The sequence below is a fragment of the Poromitra crassiceps genome (genome assembly GCF_964638095.1).
Source record: "Poromitra crassiceps genome assembly, chromosome: 5".
Taxonomy (NCBI): domain Eukaryota; kingdom Metazoa; phylum Chordata; class Actinopteri; order Beryciformes; family Melamphaidae; genus Poromitra; species Poromitra crassiceps.
Genome location: NC_139642.1, coordinates 26,279,423 through 26,304,105, shown reverse-complemented (window position 1 = coordinate 26,304,105; position 24,683 = coordinate 26,279,423). Strand labels below are relative to the sequence as shown.

General features: G+C 43.4%; 1 protein-coding gene across 2 annotated transcripts in view; it reads left to right on the top strand.

Annotated features, from left to right (window-relative positions):
• The first annotated feature begins 2,705 nt into the window (after positions 1–2,705).
• Positions 2,706–24,683, top strand: part of LOC310777323 (SPRY domain-containing SOCS box protein 4-like) — a 71,228-nt gene continuing 49,250 nt past the window's right edge. For both annotated transcript variants that reach the window (XM_083637652.1, XM_083637651.1), the window contains exon 1: positions 2,706–2,853. The gene's annotated coding sequence lies outside the window, so the exon portion shown is untranslated. The remainder of the gene's footprint in view (positions 2,854–24,683) is intronic.

Here is a 24,683-nt window from a genome sequence, read left to right as displayed (position 1 = left end):
GAAGTCTGAGAGGCACTGAGAGGAGGCCACACACACGCACACACACACACGCACGCACGCACGCACGCACGCACACGCACGCACACACACACACACACACACACACACACACACACACACAGGGCACACAAAGGCACACAACAATTATGTGTGCCTTCATTGGGTATGTAGGTTATGTGTATTTAGAGCATTTGGATAGAGAATAAGAAATCAATGGTGCTTTACCCTGACAGGCTGGTGATCTTTACCCTGACAGGCTGGTGATCTTTACCCTGACAGGCTGCTGATCTTTACCCTGACAGGCTGCTGATCTTTACCCTGACAGGCTGCTGCTGATCTTTACCCTGACAGGCTGCTGATCTTGGCTGTGTTAAACTCATCGATTTCAAGTCTCAATATCTCATTGGAATTGATTTGAGGCGGCTATTTAGGGAGGCAATGGTCCCATTTCCTCATTCATATCCTCAAGGTCTTTATTACTAAGCCTGTTTGCTGATGTTTAAATCCGCTGTCAGGTGAATTATAATATACCGGTAATTACAAATAGGGAATGGGACTGGGACAATCTTCTGCCCAGACTGCTTTGATGCTGCCATATTCACTATGGCATCTTGTCCTAAAAGCTTCTCTTCAAATGCTGTTAGTGCTAATTAATATGGTGAGTAGGAGAGGACATTTTTGAGCCAATGGTTCCCAATCTTTATCATTATATTGAAGAGCAAAGATCGAGCAAAAAAGAGACAGAAATGTATTTGAAAGGCATTTCTGAAAAATAAAAATGTAAAAAAAAATCTAACCAGGCGGGCATTGAAGGCCGACGTTACCTCTATAGGCTGACACTTTGCTGACATATTTATCACACTGAGAAAATAATATGTTAGCCATCAGTTGCACTCCAGAGATGTACTGAATCTGTGACGGTTAAGGTTTGGTGGCAAATGACATTATACCGTATGAGGGAATTTGCCATCGCTTATAGGCTATAGGCCTGGGTTTGGACAATTGTTGCCTCTGGCTACTCTGACTCTGTGAACCACTGTTTTATTCCATTGTGAACATCATTTAGATTTACAAGTCTAATTCAAAATAAAGTATCACAACAAATCACTAAGACAGCAAACAAGACAAAAAATACAACTTCATGTCATAATTGCATTGCACATTAACAGTCCCTCCAGGAAATAGTGATTTTGTGATCGGAATAATTAATGCAAATTCAACCAATCTCCGCAATATTTGCGGGGGCTTGCAATTTTTCAAAATTCCCATGATTTCTCTGCAAAAATGGCAAAACAGTCACAATATCATGTTGCAACTTGAGGAACCCGTTTAACTGGCTCCTCAACTTGAGGAACCAGTTGAGGAATCAGTTTAACTGGTTGCTCAAGTTGCAAGTTTTGCCAGTTCCTGCAATTTTACAGCAAAAGAAAACTTATGAAACTTCGCAAAATCATTGCAATTTTTGAGAAAAGTTGGCAGTTAGTAGTAGTAGTAGTAGTTAGGAAAAAAACCAACACAATTCTTCTCCTCAACTTGCAATTTTTGGCAGTTCCTGCAATTTTCCCGCAAAAAAATCACATAAAACACCACAAATTGCACTGCAGTTTTTGAGAAAAGCCGCTGCAAAATCAAAAAATTTTTGATCACAACAATCACAAAAAAAACTCCTGGAGGGACTGATTATAGGCCATCTGCTGTTTTTGTTATAAGTTTGCTGTGGGAATATTGTCTCATAATAGCCTAAGGAAATTAACAACATACGCAAAAGAAGATAATTTTCACGTTCAAATTAAACTAGCTCTACTAATACTATAAATCAGGGGTTTTCAAAGTGGGAGGCAGGCCTTCCCAGGGGGGCTCCAAGCAGTTTCAGGGGAGGCTCAGTGAACAGAAGTGAAAAATATTACATTAGTTATCAAACGTAGATCTCATAGAATAGCCTAAATGTGTGTGATTTGGTTAAAGAGATATTTCAGAGATACAATAGTTTGAGGGGGATTTGACTGTTTTTCCCACTGTCCCAGAGTCAGAAACTAACAAATGCCTTCAGACAGACCCTTTTTTATGTATTTGGTGTAGTGTGAAGTATGTCAAACAGTAATATCAGGCTATCTTGGCTCACTTGTTGAGTGTCTACTATGGGATCAAATAACATAATCATGATCCCATAGGCATCCAGGAATTGAGCAAGGGGGGCACCTTTGCCTTCCACCCTCCACCTCTGGCCTGGCCTACCCTTCAGAGATGTGTCACGCTAGACAGAATTATACAGGACGTTTAGCAATATTGCCTACAAAATAAAAGCATAAGTCAACTTTTGTAAGATTACAGAACAACAAAAATCGCATCAAAACACTTTATGGAATTGTAAATTGTTAAATAAAAGAATACAATAGCGTAAAATAGATGCGTAAACGGTCGCCGGATATTATGTTTGTCAATGCGTGTTTTTAAATTTTTATAGAACAGAGCGGGGATGTGTGTTTTATTCTGTGTAGCTTGACGTCGTCACCTTTTCCTGATCCCGACCCTGCAGCCAATCAGCGGCTGTCAGGGACACATGAACGGTGATAGTATCCACGGAACAGAACAGGCAGGAGGAACAAAGAGAGCCGCCCGTCGCCTGCTTGCAAAACCTGCTTTCCCCTCGTCAACTCGACCAGAAATCCATTTTAAGCTAATTATTTATGCTGTAACACTTCCCAATAAGTACTGAATGACATCAACTGTCCGAAGTCCGACTGTTTGCTTTTGCTTGGAAAGAGGAAACTTGGCGTCGTGAGAGGTTTGTTGCGTCGCCTCGCGACGCTTGAATCCTTCTCTTCATCTTGGCTTCGCATTTTACATTGGAAGGTAAACATCTTCTCTTCTGCTCGACTGTAACGTGAATGTGTTTCAGAAAATAACTGTAACGACAGGCCACTTGTGCTGTACTGCTATCACGTGTATTGCGAGAAACAGAAACATCTATAACTTTCACCCTGTGCTTTCTGAGGTGTTAGCCCGTCCGTTCTAAGGTTACGTCCGTTCACGCAAGTATGGAGAAAACTGTACGCCAAACCCCATTTGAAATTGTGACCATTTAATGCTGCCTTGCTCCTTGGAAAATGAACAACACGCATACTAGAACATAATTGTCTGAATCATAGGTATTCAGTCTTGCGGTGGTGGGGCATAGGCATAACACAGCAAGCCGCACTTAATATTTAATATACATTTGAATTATGAATTCGTCTGTTACGCCGTGATGGATTATTTATATACCAGAACAGAAGATCCAAACTCTTATGTAGTTTTGCTCTACACGGTTGTCAAAAAGCAAGGCAACATTAAACTACTATAGATATTTGGATGGAGTGTTTTGTGGCCGCAAGGGATAGTTTGATCTGATGTTTGCCTCAATGCAATTGCAAACCAAACTGATGTTTAATAATTATAACCATTTCATTTCAGTCATGACATCTGTCTGTGAAATGAGTGTAACGACTTGTTTGTTAACATTAGGCTATGGTCATTTTGAAGCTGGCAAGGTTGGGCCAACTTTATTTTAGATTTTGAAACTGTGCAGCAGCATGTACATGGTTGTTTTATTTTACTTCACTCAGGTGGGCAAACAAGACAACGTCCCGGGCCGGTAGTCTTCTGTAGGTCCAATGGAAGGTGGACTATTTGACTGCATTTAATGCCAATTCAAGTTGATCTCTACTTTGCCTGCTATTCAAAGGCTAAATGCTTTGCCTGTAACCACACACCATCTGCTTTGCCCTCCTGGGCATTGGCAGGCTACTGTCAAGTGTTATGAGGGATTTTGTGTGGGTGTACCGCAGCAGATGGTAACACATAGTGGGATAGTGTGTCTATGTTGTTCTAACCCCCAGTTGTAGTTAGTGTAAAATATCAAAACGTATCTACAGTAATGCGGCAGCAATTTCTTTAGAATGAGCCCATCATCATAGGCAATGTGCCAGTTGGCTTGAATTCCCACTGGCCTCCCCATACAGTTGAAAGTCCACTATTGTTCTCAGATGCTCTCCTCATAGAGCCACCATTGACCCCCCCGGACTTAAGTACTACTGTCCATCTGGGGTTTGACCCTGTGACCTCTGTGACATCAGTTGACATGTGCCCCCCCCCCCACTGTAGCCACCTGGGTGGGTGTCATGAGCAGTGCACCCAGGCCCCTGTGGGTCACTGTAACATGATGTGTGTAAACAATGCTTTGAATTTACCTGGAGTTGTGCATGCAATGATGCACAATTCATAGTTGCTGCGAGGAGACATTTGCCACCCAGCGGTTCGGCTTGTTTTTATGCCTCCGCCGGCGAAGCCAGGCCGAAGGCATTATGGATCCGGGTTGTCCGTCCGTACGTACGTACGTACGTACGGCCGGCCGTCCGTACGGATGTCCGTCCGTCCGTACGGATGTTTGTTAACGCCATATCTGAGGAACGCCTTGATGGAATTTCATCAGATTCGCCTTAAACATTCACTTAGGCTCAAGGATGATCTGATTAGATTTTGGTGGTCAAAGGTCAAAGGTCAAGGTCACTGTGACCTCTCGAACGCCATTTTCAAGCTTGTTAACGCGATATCTGAGGAACGCCTGGACGGAATTTCATCAGATTCGCCTTAAACATTCACTTAGGCTCAAGGATGATCTGATTAGATTTTGGTGGTCAAAGGTCAAAGGTCAAGGTCACTGTGACCTCTCGAACGCCATTTTCAAGCTTGTTAACGCGATATCTGAGGAACGCCTGGACGGAATTTCATCAGATTCGCCTTAAACATTCACTTAGGCTCAAGGATGATCTGATTAGATTTTGGTGGTCAAAGGTCAAAGGTCAAGGTCACTGTGACCTCTCCAACGCCATTTTCAAGCTTGTTAACGCGATATCTGAGGAACGCCTGGACGGAATTTCATCAGATTCGCCTTAAACATTCACTTAGGCTCAAGGATGATCTGATTAGATTTTGGTAGTCAAAGGTCAAAGGTCAAGGTCACTGTGACCTCTCGAACGCCATTTTCAAGCTTGTTAACGCGATATCTGAGGAACGCCTGGACGGAATTTCATCAGATTCGCCTGAAACATTCACTTAGGCTCAAGGATGATCTGATTAGATTTTGGTGGTCAAAGGTCAAGGTCACTGTGACCTCTCGAACGCCATTTTCAAGCTTGTTAACGCGATATCTGAGGAACGCCTGGACGGAATTTCATCAGATTCACCTTAAACATTCACTTAGGCTCAAGGATGATCTGATTAGATTTTGGTGGTCAAAGGTCAAGGTCACTGTGACCTCTCAAACGCCATTTTCAAGCTTGTTAACGCGATATCTGAGGAACGCCTGGACGGAATTTCATCAGATTCGCCTTAAACATTCACTTAGGCTCAAGGATGAACTGATTCCATTTTGGTTATCAAAGGTCAAAGGTCAAGGTCACAGTGACCTAACAAATGCCATTTTCAAGCTCAGTAACGCCATATCTCAGTAACACATTGACTAAATTTCTTCACATTTGGCTCAAATATCCAATTCTGCACAGAAACGCCTTGATGCAATTTCTTCCAATTTGGCTCCAACATCCACTTGGACTCAAGAATGAACTAATGGCGGAGGCATAAGTCCGCGTTGCGGTCGTTCTAGTTTAATTTTGTTTTTGTTTTGTTTTGTTGCATACCTATTGTATCTTCATCTGTATGTGGGTGTTCAGGGCTGCCACGGAGGATTTGATTTGAGAGTGTTCTTGGATCCCCTATAACACCGTCTGCTCTGCTGAACAATATAGCACAGAAACCCTTGAGAAAGATGTGGATATTGCAATATATGCGCGGGTGAGGAACACCACCCTGTGTGTTGTTCTGCAACATTTTGCTTGTTTTTGTCACTCTATATGCAAAGAGTATGTAACGGTGTTTGTTTTGTAATGTGGAGGTGAAAGTATTTCCTTTTCCATCTGAGTTTTTACTGGAGAGAAAAGTCTTGTGCGCTGGCTGTAGCTCAGGAGGTAGAGCGGGTTGCCCACTAAAATTGCTTTGGATAAGAGCGGTTGGTGATTCGATCCCCGGCTCTTCCAGTCCGCATGTCTTAAGTGTTCTTGAGCAAGATACCCCAAATTGCTCCCGATGGTTGGGCCAGAACCCCGCGTGGTAGTTTGCTGCCATCAGTGTGTGAATTATGTAGACATATTGTAAAGCGCTTTAGATAAAAGTGCTATATAAATGCTGATGACCATTTACTCATTCATTCGTGCATGGAAAAAATATAAATATATAATATATATATAATATAAAAATGGCACCTTCAATACAAATGAAATGCACAATCACAGTAGCTGCAATAACCACCTGACAAGGAGGAAGCCAAGCACTGTTTTGGTCCATTTGGATGATGCACCTGCCGGGATATTTGGGTAATTTATTTTATTGTGACAAAGGAGGTGGCGACGATTGCCACGCAACTCCCAGGTCTCTCCTGTGTCAAGTTAGCAATCAGTCTATACCCACTGAGCAACTCCCCGGTCTCTCCTGTGTCAAGTTAGCAATCAGTCTATACCCACTGAGCAACTCCCAGGTCTCTCCTGTGTCAAGTAGCAATCAGTCTATATACCCACTGAGCAACTCCCAGGTCTCTCCTGTGTCAAGTAGCAATCAGTCTATATACCCACTGAGCAACTCCCAGGTAGGGATGTAACGATAACCGGTTTGAATGATAACCGTGATAAAAATTCCTTACGGTAACCGTACCGTTTCAAATTTTCATTCTGGTTAAAACGTGGTACCGTGATTACAGTGCATTGAAAAACATGGTAAATACTGTCCATCATCAGCCAAAGTTGGCAACAATATCCCAGATCCAAACGTGCAGCCTTTGAGAAATGATTTCAGTGAGTGTATCAATCCTTTTTGGGTCTGAGTTTTCAATCTAAAACCTCGTAAAATGATTTCAGTGAGTCTCAGTACTTTTTGAACATTTTCAGCAATTTTTTTACCAATTTTGGTCACGATAATCGTGATGTGAAATTTTCATACCGTTACATCTCTACTCCCAGGTCTCTCCTGTGTCAAGATGCAATCAGTCTATTCCCACTGACAGCTGCTGACTCATTGCTTATTCTGCGTTCAGTCTGCCGTTCCTGGCTGTCCTCTCTCCCATGTTCTCTTGCTATCATCTCCCTGTGCACTTCTTCATGTTTTATTAAGTTTCATACGTTATGTGTTATACCAAAGGTTCCCACATTTTTCAGCCACCAACCCCCAAAATAACGGTGCCAGAGGCTCGTGACCCCCACTCTCCCCGGAGGTGGTTGAAGCATACAAAAGTTTGCGCATTTTGTAATCAAAACAAACCATTATGGTTCAAATGTGCTCCTTTTAATAGTTTTTACATCTCGCGACCCACCCAGTGGTGTCCCACCACGACCCCCCTGGGGGTCCTCCTGACCCACACTTTACGGAACCACTGTGTTATACGACACATTGATGATTACTCAGTTGGAGGGATTTGTCATTCAAAGACATGATGAATTAAATGGTAAATAAATAAATGGACCCAGGGTGCACTGAAGTGTGGAGGGTTCACCCCCCTTGTCTCTTTTCTCTTATAATAACACAGGTGTTTTTAATTGGAGCATTACATCACCCCGCCCCCACCACCAACCCACCCACCCCCCTCCCGGGTTGTTATCGGGACACAGCAAATCGTGCCATGTGTAGTAGTGAGAGACAGCAGAGTAGCCAGTTTCCTTGCTACCCTCTGCTCAAAGCTGTGCATGTCTCTTTCCTGCTTGTGACAGACGTGATGAATGCTTTTTCTTGGCACACACACACACACAAACAGTGCAGCGTCAGCTTACCAGTTCCTCTAGCACAGGGGTGGGCAACATTTTTTTTCCAGAGGGCCATACTGACTTACATCAAGTAAGTGAAGGGCCACACATTGGAGATCATACCTGCCAACACTCCTGATTTTCGCTCGAGTCTCCCTATTTTTAACCCTCTCTCCCGTTGTGATTGGTAATTTCTTGTTAATCTCCTGATATAATAGTGATACAAAATCCAATGGCTGTAGCAGATGAGATTTATTAACATAATTCTGCCTTTTATTGAGTTTTTGAGGTGGTTTTGTTTTTCTTTGACGGCCTTGGGGGCCGGATTGAGATGGGCCAGGTCCGGCCCTGGGGCCGCATTTTGCCCATGTGTGCTCTAGCATGACACACACCTATTTACACTTCCAGTTTCTCTAGCATGACACACCTACACTTCCAGTTTCCTATCTTATGTCAGGGCTTTTGAGTCTTGACCCATTGTATCGCCACTTCCTGTTCAAAACGCCGGCTGTTTTACCTGCTCAAACTAGTCTAGACTAGACTAGTAGACTAGACTAGGTTTATGAGTCACAGGAAGTGTAAATACAATCGAAACCTCAGATTGTATTTGCACTTCCTGTTGGTCTCTCAAGCCAGACGGTCTCCTCTGAATAAAGGCTGAATTATGCTCACCCTGCCGTGAAGGGCGCGGGGGTGGAGCGAGGGGCGGGCGCGTCAAATTACGTAAATTTGTTGGGCGTGGTTATTCGCTAGCTCCAGCGGCCGCTCGCGTTGTGCCTGATTTTTTTTCTAACAGCGCGAGCTACTCTCCAAACATGGCTGCTTTCGAGCCACTGAACCCTGAACACTGAGCTGTGTTTTCACCACATTTCTTGACCCATGTGGTAGGCTATAAACTTAGATTTGCAACTGTTCGTTTTTAGTCATTTCACCAAGTAAATGTGTTGTGTTGAGAGCATGATTGAGAGAGATTAAAAGCAGCACAGAGTAGTAGGCTATCAGGGCTGAGTAGTAAAAACGGCTTTCAGTAAAAACAAGTTTGGCGAGTCCTTCATGTGCTGATGTGCGGTCGTTTGAGAGTGAAAGCGCACTCAGTACTGCACAGAGTTTCATTGCGACTTTTTGCGACACAATACATGCTGATCACTTTCTGAGTATAATGGCATCTGCCCCAGCGCGAGGTCTGCACGGTGACTCACGGAGACTCGCAGGGCCCCACCCCCACGGAGCTTTGCTCGAGCATAAGAGCACCTTAAGGTGAATAACAGTCCTCATTGAAGTTACAAAAAAAGATAGAAAATAAGAAATGGGTTGCGTAACAGGCTAGACTAGTATAAAGCCTCTCAAACACGGGTCAATTTAAAGAGTTGATTCAGAAAAGGTTAACAGCAGCAGTGTTGGCGTATACCTACTCAAACAGAATGGCATGGCATTGAGCCTACATAGCCAAGGCTCCTCTTCTAAATAATAGCTGCCATGCCTTATAGTACTTAATATATAAAAGTGAGTACCGGTAGTACTTATAGTACCCAGGAATAAGTACTCATACTATAGGAACTTAACAAATCACTCCATGATTTTCACATCAGGAGCCATTTTTCTTCCTGACAGAAAAGTCTGATATTCATTGTACCACCACATGCATGTCATTAAAGTATCCATCAGGAGGACACTTCTTCTGTACCCGTTTCTCTTGTATAGTAGAGCGATTTCACACACACACGCACACACACACGCACACTCACACGCACACACACACACAGTGGGACACAGGGCTGTTTGAGCAGGGCAGCACTGTAGGCAGTGTGCGTGATGCTGACTCAGTAGAATGTTAATGTTGTGAAATGGCATTAGGAGCGAGCCGGCACTAAGCGGGCCGGGCCCGGGCTTTACGGGACAGCAGGTGCTTGTAAGAGGCCAGCCGGGCCTTCGTCATGTTCACACTGTGTCATAGAATCTAATCACTTGGGCACCTCGTGTTCACTTCAAGGCCATTGAAATTATTTGGGATTTGTGCCACTGGTTGAAAATAGGCTACCGTAGTTGTAGTTGTCTTTTCAGTAGAGCTACCACGATTAATCCATTAGTCGATTGACAGAAAATTAATCGACAACTATTTTGATAACCGATTAATCGTTTTGAGTACAATTTTACGAGAAAAGGTCTAAATTCTCGGCTTCTTAAATGTGCATATTTTCTGGTTTCTTTACTCCTGTATGACAGTAAACTGATATTATCTTTGAGTTGTGGACAAAACAAGACATTTGAGGGTGTCCTCTTGGACTTTGGGAAACACTGATCGTCATTTGCTACCCTTTTCTGACATTTTATAGACCAAAACAACTAATCGATGAATCGAGAAAATAATCGACAGATTAATCAATTATGAAAATAATGGTTAGTGGCAGCCCTACTTTGGAGCCACTGCTGCTACACTTTGGTGTTTTTTTGTGTGTGTTGCCTCACTGATGTGTGGCGGAGAACAAAGATAAAGGGTTTTGCATGCGCTTGTTTTATTGCCCTGTCGCTGCCAGTCTATTCAAATAAAGTTGATTGGACAGCAAGCGCTGCATGCAAAGTAGCAGCATTTCCCATGAGCCTCTATTGTCAGTGCCAACGAGCAGTGGGCGGTGGCTGTTCTTTGTGCTTCTCCTTAATGAGATGGATCTAGACTGGAGTAGAAAAGACAGTGCTACGCTCTGCAGGTTGTCACTTGTAATGAATTGACATCTGCCCACCCTGGCTCCAGTGTGTCTCAGGTGTAGTAGGGGCACCATGCCACTGGCCAGAGATGGGAAGTAACGAAGTACAAATACTTCGTTACTGTACTTAAGTAGATTTTTCGAGTATCTGTACTTTACTTGAGTATTTAATTTTCTGACGACTTTTTACTTTTACTCGTTACATTTTAACACAAGTATCTGTACTTTTACTTGTGTACATTTTCAAAACAGGTTCGTTACTTTTGTTTAAATGCACGAGAATGTAATTTAAAAACGAGTAGAAACGGGAGAACGGAGCAGAAGTACGGTAATAGACGAGTTTCCCAGCGCTGCTGATAAAAGCTCATTCCAGCTCCGCCAATAGTATGACTTGGCACTCTCCTCCGGGGCGTGGACAAAGAAGAGAAACACAGATTTTCTCTGAGGGGAGACACACGCAGACATAGGAGCCGTGCAGACAGCCAGCATTTATTAGCGCTCCTCTTTTTGCAATTAATTCTCTATAAGTACGCGTTTAGCGCGCATCTCTTTCAAGAAGCATTTCATCGCGTTTAAAAGCTGGTGGTGTTTTTTTTAGCGCAGCGCTCTGGGCGCTGAAAGCTGAGGAAAGTTTAACAGGAAAAGCACCCTGCTCCTCTTCACTCCTCCCACCTCGAGTCTTCTCCCAGGAGAGGAGGATTTTCATCTTGCTGCTTCCAGAGTTGCCAATAATCTGGCTTTTCCAAGTGTTCTTTTTTAAATAACCGCATGGCCCCTTATGGTGTTGTTCTAACACATACATTCAGTTTGTGCACTGTCAACATTCAGCTAATATGGAATATGGTGGTGTTCTAACACCAGAGACAGTTCTGTCTTAATAATAAACCTTGAATTTGTGAATGTGATCAACCTGTGGACATTCAGTTCCTTATCCATTAGGTATCAGCAGAGATGGGCAGTATTTCAAATACATTTGTGTATTTCGTAATTTGTATTTGGCTGGACCGAGAAAAATAAGATGTAATTTGTATCAAGATACTTTCAGACCTTGTATTTTGTGTATTTTAAATACATAAAATACTTTTTTCTTTAATTTTATGTTATTTGATTCTCAAATTGACACATTCTTACCATTGACACAGGTTTAAACTGTGGAGGAAAGAAATGTGACATGTCACTTCTACTATAGAAACACAGCATCAGGCAGCCTACACAGTATGTAATGGAGAGAGTTCCTGGAAACAGGCGAGTTGAATTCACAGTTGAAGACTTGTAACATTACTCACATTGGGTTGCAAACAGGAAAGAACATGAAGTTTCTTCTTTCTTAACATTTTCACAACACAACCGACTTATCTTATCTTCCTCTCCGCCTTACCACTTCTCTGAACTGGGGATAAGGTACGCTTTGAACAAACTCAACGACAAATCAGAGGCAGAGTAGGGTGGGTCTTGAGTCAGACTTCACATCACTTCTTCGTCTAGTATGAAGCCTTGTGTTGGTGGAAATTCCCCCAGAGATAAATTACTAATATAAATTGATGATTAGATATTGCATGCACTGGCCTATCTGCAAATTAAACGGTTTACTGCATATTCAAACCTGTGTATCATATTGTATGTATCAAGACACAACTAACTATCTTCTTAATTAAAATTGGCAAAGTGGGGTGGCAGTGTGTGTGGCGGCAGTGTGGGTCATGATTGTGATGTCATCAGTGATGTCACTCGATCAATTGTGATGTCATCAGTGATGTCACTCGAGCCACTGATTGCGCAACTGTGATGTTTACTCAGGCAGTTGTGATGTCATCAGTGATGTCACTCGAGCAACTCTGATGTAGTATGAGCCGATGGCGCACATTTGCACGATGGCACCAAGGTGGGTGGGCGGTGTCTGTCTGTCTGTCAGTCATGATTTTGGGAGCCCGTGGAGCCGGCGATTTCCATAACTGCAGCCATGGCGCATCATCTCCAGGGATACTGTTATGATGTCAGATATTTAGGGCTAACATGGTCAAAGTTCCAAAGCTTGAGGTTAACATGTAGAAATGCTGCCTGTAAGTCAAAAGCCCTCACAGAAGGTGATTAACAGCTGAAGTGAGGGAGAAATTAGCTGTGCTGAAAAACAGCTAAAACTGAAATGAAAGAACTGTAATGTGTTAGGGTACACAATAGGGTTGTGCGATGTCACCTAAATAACCATCGCGATGGTTCCACAGTGAAACATCGCGATGGACGTTGGCATCGTCGTTGACGGGGGGTGGGGTTAATTAATAATTTATGAAGTCCATGCGGTGCCGTTTGGCTGCGCCACTGCAATGTACGTTCACGTTTACAACAGGACAGCTGAGCTCTACATGTCATGAGAGACCAGCGGGCTTGGATAGGCTACTACTACACAGAGCCAGGCAATTCAAACAGTAGGCTATCACTACCAGCAATATTGAAAGGCGCAAAACAATCAAACGTTAACGTTACAGATCGTGACCAACAATGTGTGTGTGTTTCATTTAACTAGCTGGCAGAAAAGGGGCAGAATTAGTGGTGGCTAACGTTAGATTTGTGTGGGCTCAGTTTTGAACCTAACATTGGGTTACCTTAAGGAGGGATAGAAACACAGCATCAGGCAGCCTACACAGTATGTAATGGAGAGAGTTCCTGGAAACAGGCGAGTTGAATTCACAGTTGAAGACTTGTAACATTACTCACATTGGGTTGCAAACAGGAAAGAACGTGAAGTTTCTTCTTTCTTAACATTTTCACAACACAACCGACTTCTGCTTATCTTATCTTCCTCTCCGCCTTACCACTTCTCTGAACTGGGGATAAGGTACGCTTTGCCGCTTGTTTAATGCCGCCTGTGCGTCCCCCGTGTGTCGCGGTTGAGTGGAGATAGCCTTTTTTATTATTAAATCTGCCAAATTTTTGATTCAAACAGATAATCACGATGGTCCGATGTAGAAGTGTCAGAGGTCGATGGGGGTCGGCCCATCGACGATGGTCGATGCCATCGTCCATGGTGCTGCCAACCCTAGTACACAAAGGAGAATACTGTCACAGAGGACTAAGAGATGATTTACCATCTAAGGAAACCAGAAAATTTCACATTTGATAAGCTGGAATCAGAGAATTAGGACATTTTCTTTACAGAAATGGCTCAAAATGATGAACAGATGATCAAAATAGGCAATTAATGTAATATTTAGCAATGAATTGATGGATTGACTAATTGTTGCAGCTCTTTATCAGTTTTTATAAAATGTATTTTTATGTATTTTCAAAATACAAAATACGTATTTGTATCTCAAATACATTTTTCAGACGAGTATTTTGTATTTGTATTGTGATACATTTTTTGAGCAAGTATTTGTAATTTGTATCAAAATACTTTATGATGTATTTTCGCCTATCTCTGGGTATCAGTATCATATCAGTCTCGAGTATTGTGATTCTGCACTTTGTAAGGGACACCTTGTATCCAGCAGTTAAACTTGTCTAACTATTTGCACATTCATATATCATGGAAATATTAATGAGGGAGGACTAGATATGATTTTAATGGGGGTTTTTTGTGTGGAAAAACCATAGCACACTATTTAAAGTAGAGTTTTAAGATGTGTAAAACATTTGTAGGGGATCTTTTATCCTCAAATTATATTCTATGATGTGAGGTTCAGTCATTCAGAAAGATACGGTAAAAATACTTTTACTTTTACTCGTTGGGTACATTTCAGAGCCTGTACTTTTTTACTTTTACTTGAGTAAAATAATTGAATCAGTACTTCTACTTTTACCAGAGTAGTTTTTTACACAAGTAACTGTACTTCTACTCAAGTACAGAATGTCAGTACTTTTCCCATCTCTGCCACTGGCCTTCAGACTATTAGTATTGATTAGGTGGAGAGTAGAAGATCTTTTTCCACTAAGAGGTTTTCTGGTAGTAGGCGTTACCTAATTGAAGCGCCACCTGCTGACTGGTTTTATGCTGCAGCTGGCAGAGTTTGCGTGCTTATTATAACAGAATGAGCTTACTGCACGCGTCAGCCCAGAGATGCCTCTCGCTGCCGGGGAGTGATGTTGGGCAAGTTACTTTCAAAATGTAATATACTACATATTACTAGTTACTTTCTTTTGAAAGTAATAAGTTACTTTACAATATTACTGTCTGTGTAGACTAGAGTAACTTCTTTCTTATTACATTACTTTTGCATTACTTTCACCAAAATAACTGCAGCAGCAGAATGACATCGCCGCCCCGGAACCATCCCGAAAAATAATTGATACCGTCTGAAGTCAATGTAAACCATCCAAAATTCTAAACGTTATCTTTTTCCTTTGTTATTCTCATCTATAGTGATTATTTGCATAAAAACACACAATTTGATTAGGAAATTGTTATATCTTTATTTAAATATGTGCTTTGATTTTTTTTTTACTCAATTTGGAACTTGTGTTACTTGACAAAGTAACTGGTATAATATGACTGAAATCCTATTGTAATAAGTTATATTTCTGAGTTACTGCTAAAAGTAATATATTATATGTAGTATGTTACTTTTGTAACGAGTTATCCCCAACACTGCCGGGGAGTGATGTGAAGATTAGACTCTCACCTCAGCTCTTCAGGCGGTGCTGGATGCTCCTCCCTGTGGAGAGAGAGGAGATATGTAGTGCAATTGTTATGTTACGGAAGCCGTTTATGTGCCACAGATCTGAGAAGAACGGAGTGAAGCGCTCCTCCTGGAAGAGGCTTCCACCCACACTTTTCTATACTGGTACACCGAAGCTCTGCATCCTGTGTACACAGTACTCGGCTACTAACTCCTATGAACTACTATTAACTCGCATGAACTACTACTAACTCTAATAAAACTCGGATAATGCAAACATACTAATTTCCATAAAAGGATGATTCCAATCGTGTTAAAAACGCACACACAAAAAAAGTAAGTAAAGTCGCGCAGCTTGGCTACGGTTGTGTCTCGTGATGAAAGCAGTTATTTCACACAGTCCAACAGCACTGTAAAGTGCAAATGAGGTGGTACAGTTTTTAAATAAGCTGCAGGAACACTCATGCGTAATCACATAAAGGCAAAGCATCCTACCATACGGAGCTGTCGCTTCAGCCATCTGTGCTCTCGTTCACTCACTGAACCCCCACACACACTGCAAAAAAAGTCATTGAAAACTGTTCGTTTAGGGGGGAAATGAGTCATTAGTTACTAAATTGCTCATTATTTATATCCCTATTGTTACGATGTCAGTTTTCAGCTTTTCAATCAAACTCGTGTCTCGGGGGAATTTGAGCACTATACCGACTAGTGCAACATGAATGGACAACAATGAATGAGGCTGATTTGTCTCAGAGGATGCTTCATTGTAATATTATATCACCTTACACAACGCGTTTGATGAACATTTTGAATGTTCAGAAAATTCAGTATAAATTCAGCTGTTTACAACAGTATCAATAATATACTGTTGTTAAAACAATGTTAATTCAGCATGTCATATGCTTTCTTTCAGATTGGTGGCCAGGGGTCTGGTGTTTCTGCCTGATTTGTGTGTGATACTGAGTGTCTCTCTTGGTCAGTGATTTATCTAAGAGTACAGCGCATGTACTTTTTCCTTCTCTCCCCCTGTAGCCAGGTCATGCAGATTACAGCATGCAAATGACACTTGCTGTTTTGCATGGATCCCAGACATTAGACAGGCCCGAACAGTGTGCAAGATCGAGAGATTCTGCGAAATGACGTAGCAAATGGTAGACAGTCAGGGAGACACAAAGACTGAGGCGATGGGTGGAATGATAGTGATCAATAGCACTGATCAAGAGAATGGATGCCAGTGGCCAGTGAATGCTGATAGCATCACTCATCCAGCCATGTCATTAATCAAGGCTTAGAAGGGTAATTAACCAAAGCCCTTAATCAGTAGAACTTACAAAGATAGATAAGGGACATGGTCGTTAGGCTTGTGCCGATTGGCGATCAGATCGCATATCAGCGATTGAAGGGATGATCACCAATTGTTTTTTCCTACAGTGATCTTAAGGAACTCGCTATCATAAGATGTTATAAAAAATGATCTATCCAATCTGCACTCTATACTGTGCATTTAGAGATGTTTCTGGTGGAGCGTACACAGAACCCATCTTGTGCTGTCTTGCTGTTATTAGGATGCTTTAGCAAAAGCTGCCAATATCGTGGCCTGGCGAGGTGCGTTTTGGCTTATTAATTGGCTTACAGCACCTGCGGTGCTAGCGCTAGCTTGAGGCAGTTTTGCAGCCTCGGAGGGATGGGGAACCCGTAAGTCTGCAAATAACTTAGTGGTCTGCACGTCCTTCGCTGGCACACATCTTTTACATAGCTTGCAGATAGGATGTGTAGTATTTTTATGCTCACCTTTGGCATCTGGGTGAAACCCAAAACATTCCCAAATAGGAGATCTTGCCTTTTTCTTTGGCACTACCTTGCTACCATGCTGGCATTTAACTGGCGTGCTGCGACATAAGCTGCCCCGCCCCCCTCTGGAGTTTGGTTGAATCTGTTCTCAGTTTTGTTGGCGTTCTTCACATTGTCTTGTTTCTTAATTTAGCCTCATCTTTATTCATTCATGTTTTAATCATATTTTGTACAGTACACAGAGAATACCTGAAAACCAGAGCTCAGCTTTGTTTTCCACCCTGTGCAAATGAAGCTGCTAAATCTTCTTTGTCACGCCGGTGCTTCTCATGAGGTTATCAGGGCTCATCACTCTAATGTACCAGAAACCTGGACGTAAGAAGTTTCTTCTGCAGTGTTTTGAACCAGACGTCCTCCTCCCTCAGCTCCCACCCCCCCCCCCCCTCCCCCGCCTCGCCTCTGCCTTCTCCTAGCAGCTGCCCCCCCTCCCCTCCCCCACGATTTCACTTCCTGCTCATTCGTTTTTCAACCATAACACAATCTCCCATGCAAAACACTAGCCGCCGAGCCACTGGGTCATGGCCTGGGAAGAATCATCTTACCTTAGCTGACCTCTGTACTAATGAGCACAATGCAGTCACACATGGTTTCCGCCTTGGTATCAGTGTAGTGGAACAGAATGGAGGGCATTGAGGGTGTATGTACAGTTCCTGACCCTGTTGAAGCAAAAGCCTTACGGGGGCAGATTGGGACACTGTTTTCTTACTCTGGAGAAGTACAGTGCTTGGCAAGAGGTTAGGAAAGGGCTTCATAATACAAGCTTTATACATAGGGGGGTCACCAGTGTGGGCAAGCTCTGAGGTTTCCCCACGAGGATGCGGAAGTAACCCTGAAAGCTGTAATTCCTCGAATGGCCACTTGAGGCAGGACTCAGAAGTCCCGTCGTTCCTGTTCACCCCCCATGTTAAATGCCCCACTTTGTAACAGTGATTAAGCATCTTTACATGGTTCTGGTCTATATAGCTAATTTCACCTTTTCATAACAACTGTATGGGGGTCGTTTGGAGTAAAATAGACGATATACAAGGGGGTGATTGACAGGTCGCCTGTCCAGTGGTCACGCAGCTTGTTGATCATGGACCAATAGCAGGCAGAGCTGTGGCTCTGGGAAACCCCCCATCTCATGTGAGCTGCGCAAAGACCCCAAGATGGCGACAGACAACACTTTGCTGCAAAACGTGAGTCCAAAAAATAGTGGATGGCTTTGTCCATATTCTTTAGGTCAGTGGGGGTCACACACTGTAGTACAGTGATGCAAATAGCCTCATTGATGGTCAGGATAAATTGCGAGTACTGTGACATATGGGGAAACTTTTCGTCCACTTCAGCTCAGATACCTCCCACTTGGTGTTGGAAATTGTGGAAGTGTTCTATTCACGCTACGTTGCTGCTGCAGTTCATTTATTGATTGATCCCCCCCATGAATAGAAATGGCTTTGCATGTGGCCATTCCAATGAGTTAAACGTGTGTGTGTTTGTAGCAGCGACATGTCAGCCATTCTTCTGGCTCTTGTGATATGTACAGTTGAATCGGTCCAGGCGTCCCCTGCAGTAAGCCATCGTTTAGCCCTGCTGCACTGGCATGAATAATTCAACTGTCTTATACAGTATGTGCTCACTGCTGTGCTTCACTCTTTAGGGATGGGCATTTCTAGCAAAAAAAAATCATCGAAATTCGCTGGGCCAAAGTCGATTTTCGACGGAATTCGCCCACCTCAAATTTGACATGGTCTTCCCTAATTCTCAGCTCCTACGGCAACGTCACATTCTTAAAGAGACAGGCGCCGGTAAAAATAAAAAATGATAAATAAATAAATAAACGACTTTCGACTTTCAATAATAAAAGTCGATCTTGATAATAAAAACGATTATTCGGAAATTCATTGCCCATCCCTATTACTCTTAGTCTATCTGTCTTATGTGCTCACTGACGTGCTTTACTCTTTAGTCTATTGCTCCATTGTCATTCCACAGCTCGGCTCCCCCCAAACACACACGTTTGCAATATCCCAGTCACCAGCTCAGTGGCCTTGTGGTTTGAGTGTTCACCCTGAGACTGGGAGGTTGTGAGTTTGATCCCCGGCCGAGTCATACCAAAGACTATAAAAATGGGACCCATTTTGCCTCCCTGCTTGGCACTCAGCATCAAAGGGTTGGAATTGGGGGTTTAGATCACCATATGATTCCCGAGCGCGGCACTGCTGCTGCTCACCGCTCCCCCAGGGGATGGGTCAAATGCGGAGAACAAATTTCGCACACTCAGGTGTGTGACAATCAGTGGGCCTTTACCTTTACCTTTACCCTTGTTTAGACTAGACTAAAGCAGTGTATCCGAAGAAACTTGACCCTATATTACTTTTGGAATGCATAGTTTAAGATGGTGTCCCACACTTCTGTTTTGGAAGGTTATGTTTTTTGAGTTGTGCACCCGAGGTGGGAATTCTTTTTTAGCATATTCCTTCAATATGTTTGCGGAAGGGCTTTTCAAGTGATTATCTTAGCCTGGAGCTAAAGGAGCTGTTAGCTCCAGGCTAAGAGCGCTTTCACACTTGCGCAATCCTGGAACATTCCAAAGTGGGCTAACCCCGACTTTAGCCCGGGGCTAGCTGGCCCTAACCTTGCTTGCAAGATGGATAACCTCGCGAGATTAAAAGAGATTCTCTCTCTTAGGCTCGTCTGGGAAAGTAGTGGGTACATGGTCTTTGTAGTTCTTTTCACTCGTCAACATGGCTGCCGCCGCGGAAGTGACAGGCAGTCTGAATGAAATTGAATGTAACGTTCCCAATTCTATGTATTAAATTCTAAAAAACGACCCTCAACATTTGGGAAGGCTAAGCCACACAACTAGTTCGTTATAATCTAACGTCATGCTTCGAAAGCGACTTTACGACGGTGAGGACTCAATCAATGATAGACACCTTCCTCTGGTCGCAAACGTGACGTCGGAGGCATGTCGATCTAATTGGTTGAAGTTAAGACGCACCCGCGGTGATAGACAGATGGGTCATCCAATCACCTGCCAAGTTGCTTGGAAAAAGTGCCCGCCTCCGTCAGCGGGTCGGGTTACTGCATTCCCAGATCGACTGGTTTAGTGAAATGTAATGTGGAGCTAAACCGTCCATCTGGCAGCGTCAGGTTAAGCTGGCCCTGCTCTGGAGCAGGATGTAGCTTAACTTAAGACGCGGCGTGTTTGGCAGTAGCTAATATTTATTTTCTCAGTGGTGCATAATATGAGTCCACGACCTCATCTATAGCACATGAGCTAATTTAGCTGCTAAAGTGACATGGCACGTTTGATCTGCTAACATGCATGATGCCATCCAATTAAGCTCTGTGTCATCAGGAGCTCCTGCGGCCGCAAGTCATTTTGGAGGCTGTGCTCCCTATTAGCAATCTGCTAATTGGCTGTTTTTTAGTAAAGGGACTATGTGAAGCAATTCAGAGGCATCTTTCTCCTCTCTCCAGAGATGGCAAATAGCTTATTTGTATTATTGTGTTTGCCTTTGGTCAGCACACAAAGCACCCAGGTTACATTGCAGGTTACAAACAACCTGGAGGCTTTGATCTGAGGGGCCCTTTACATGAGGACAGTTTCTTGAAGAAACGACACAATAGCGTTTCCTTCACACCTTCTCCCTGTTTACATGAGCGCTGTTGAATTTGTGCAGTGTGATCACCTTATTCTTTGCCCATACAAGGATGCTTCTGCATGACGTAATTTCGTAATCTTCTTTCCGGTTTTAAACGCGGAAGTAGAGTACGCTTTCCACAGTCATTTAGACTTGCCAAAAAGCTTTTTTCAAGCTAAAAAAACCCCAAACTGTTTTAAAGTTTTAATATTTGTCGGGTGAGAATGTAACATATATGTGACCAGTTTATCAGAATAACGCCTATTGGAAATCTTTAACGAGCAGCGAGGACCGGGAGCGCTGAGTGTGCTATCTGTCAAACCCTACTGTAAGCTACTGGCAGTGAGAAAACACTGTCGACGTGCTTTTGTAACTAACGTTAAATGCCGACCGGGTACAGCCATCGGCTCCTCGCAGCAGTAACGTTCTGAACATGTAACTGAAGTTGGCCGCAGTGTAGCTTAATTCTGAATGTTGCCAAACTTCATTCATACTGACGTTTTATTTGGTTGCCAACTCGCGCACGGCTATGGCGTAATCGCGTGTGTCGCGTGGGCAGGCACGTCAGAGTTTCTGAAATGTGCCGTTCCAAAGCGATTACATGGAGCCCTCAGCGGGAAGCGTATCAAACAATTCCATTCTAGAGGGTGGTTTCAAAATGTGTCGTTTCCTAAGCACGAATTCGCCGTCGCCGTCTAAAAGGGAGGCACTAACGATAAAATAATTCCCCGTTTCCATACGAAACCGTCCTCGTGTAAAGTGCCCCTGAGTCAGCCAATTATTTGAATCAGGGAAGAAGCATTTGCCTTTATGGCCCTTCTGATAAAGGTTCTTTGGTTTTCAATACCAAACTGGATCGAATAATGATTACCGGTATCCATTTTATGTGCCCATCCATACTTGGGTAATATAGAAATGGACCCAAACTTTGGTTTCAAAGCGAAAATGTGACGGCAAAATATTGATTTGCGGATGTGAAAAGCAATGTGCGTTATAGTAGCTATTTAAAAAAATCCAAAATGGGGCAATGAGACGCATCTTTCCTCGAAGTTTAGGGGGAAAAGCCTCAACTGGTCCTGAAACTCTTTCACACCTGCAAAAATAAAGTTAGTTTATTGTATGATTTTCTCGCCTTGTTCTCTAAGTACTTTATTCTGGCCAGTGTAGAATAATCTGCTCAGTGCATACATTCCTGTCCTTTGGCTAAAAACAAATTGACTGTTAAGAAGATTGAGTGGCTACAGTAATGTAATCTCCGTGTTGTGCTAGCCTGTCCGTTTGCTCAACTTTAAGTCTCTGGGGTTTTGTTAATGGCACCCCCACAGTCTCACATGAGCTTTTCTAACAGGAGCTACATTTCAATAGTTGCTGGTAAGCACCAGAGCAATATAGAAGACAGGGTGGCACCAACGGAGGCCCAAAATGCGTGACTCACGTAGCGGACGAATAGCCACTGGAAGGGGGCTCGCCTCGCGCTACGTTTGAATGCATAAAATAAAGCTGATATTATGCCATTAGATTCTTTAGACGTCTGACCCTTTCAAAGGTACATCACAAACGATCCATTCTGCTGCAACTCCACAGCGCTGCTTAATCCTCGCAAAAGTTTGAGGTAAAAAAAAAACGGGTCCATTGGAGTGAATGGAGATGTTGCAACTCTTCTATTATACAGCTCATGTTCGTGTTCGGTTGTATGTGTGTTTGTGTTCAGTTTTGTGTTCACTTTCTTCATTGTAGTAGTGTTACTTTCATTATCTCAAGGCAACTTCCTGTTCTGACTTTTATATAATTTAGGGGGGCATGTCTCATGGTATTGGCTTACATGACTTTAAGAACCCTGGTAGAAAAGGGTATGATTTATGAATGTAGGTAGGTGGTGGGGGTGCTGCTGGGGAGGATACAGTATATGAATGAACCTCAGTTTGGGTGAGGATCAAGGTTGGGGAGGAGGATGCAGACCCGGCTAGGGTGAGAGCCAGACGGGAGGAAAGGAGGTCGGGGGCAGAGGGCTTGAAGACATGGGGTTTTTCCACTTGCCATGGAAAATGGTGGCTGGGACCATGCCTGCTGCAGGTGTGGCTTGGTTTCTTGGTGCGAGCTATTTTCGGAGCTTATTTACAGCTTCTAACACCGGGGGGGGGGGGGGCTGCATTCAGGTCAGGAGGACCGAAACGAGGGGGAGGAGCAGAGGTCCACCCCGGGGGGGCTCCTGACGAGGTGATTCATCGGCACGCCGCGCGCCTCTTTATTGTACAATTTAATGAGTGCCCTGATGGACGCCCTATTCATCCACGGCTCATATACAACTCAAACCCTACAGGAGGAGTGATGGGTTGCCTGGGAAATGCTTTTGTAGACTGAAAGGCAGAGAGAGATGTGGCCGGCTGGAGTGAAAGAGGGCAGATAAGGCAGGAAAAGAGATTGAGGGCCATTGTCTCCTTTGGGGTCTCCTACTGATAAATGGCTCCGCCCCCCTCCCTCCTAACCATCATTAAAGATGCCAAATCATTAAAAGCTGTGCTTCCCCATAACAACACCACCCCACACACCCACCCCCCTCCCGCTCCCAGCTGGCCTCTCTGCACCTCTTGTCGAGCATGTTAGTTAAATTGCTTTCCAAAAGGGTGTTGGAGTTAAATTGGAGCCGGGCCTGAATCGCTGTGCACTGATCGCCCTTTTTAATTAGCGGTGGAGAATTAAATGCAAAGGTGAGGATACTCATTAGTCATTATTATCAACTTCTGCGGGTTTATGGAAGCACGGCCTTATTGGCAGTAAAACAACAAATACCTGAGAAATACATGTGCACTGGTCTGAAAACAAGCGCGTGTGTGCAATAAATTGGAGTAATTGCAAGTTCATAATTGTCTTTGGTGCATCGAACGAGGATTTAGTGGCGTTTGACAAAAGATTTTTCTTTCCCCTGTCGTTTATTCTAGGAGCAGGGAAATATAGATGTGAAGGAAACTCTCTTTAATGAACTGAGGACTGCCGCCTCAGCTGTTACTGTTTCGATCTATAAGTAGAGAAAGACGAGCACACTCGGAGAGTGAAACAATGAGGTCCGGTGCACGGCACGAGTACACAATCAATAGGAAGAAAAAGCCAGCACTCAAAAAGTCCTTTTAAATATTTAATTTACCTCAGTCAGGAGCGGTACAACACATACATGTTTCGGCACTAGGCCTTCCTCAGTGTGGAGCTGTTACTGTTTCTATCTATGCCATTGACTGCATCCTTTGCCTTGTGTGGATATTATTGACAAAGACAAGACGTATGACTTGCCTACCTCAGAAAAGGTCAACTTTTCTCTGATTGGATCAAAATTGGCGCCGACCTCGAACTATCCAATCAGAGAAAAGTTGACATTTTCTTGGAAATGGACTATATGTATTTTTTCACCCCGAATCCAAGGTGCGTTTGTTTGTGGCACGACGCGTGCTGGCGGTGGTGTGGAGTGAGTTTTCTGTGTTAAAAACTGTTTGCCCGAAGCACCCCGCCCGGCCAGGAAACTAGAGACTGTCTGACGAAGCTACAACTCATGATAGCTGGCTGACTGTGCATGTGGAGAGAGAAAGAGAGCGGGGAGGAGGAGGAGAGCGGGGGGGGACAAACAAAAACAAAACAAAAGAAACCTAAGCATTCGACCACTGATTTGGATGTCGATTACTATGGCAACGATTGAAGCTTCCATTTTGGGGAGTCAGCCCTACATCAGACAGTTTTGTTTGTGTTGTGAGAGCAAATACTACTACATTAATGCACCCCACAAAATTGTTGCATCAATTTCTCACTGGCCTGATGGCCAGCTTAGCCAGCAGATGACAGGCAGAGCACACCACTCCATCCATACCATGTCAATGTTTGAAGAGGAGTTGTCATAAAAATGGGTGAACATCAAGTTTGCACTGGCTTATGAATATTCAAAAGAGGTAGAGGTCTTCTCCTTTGTGTCTTAGTGTCTCATCATGGTCAGTGGTTGAACTGGACGCAAAACAACACAGTAAAACTCGTAGTCAAACTTCAACCACGAGGTTGTTAGGTAGGTTATGTCAGATC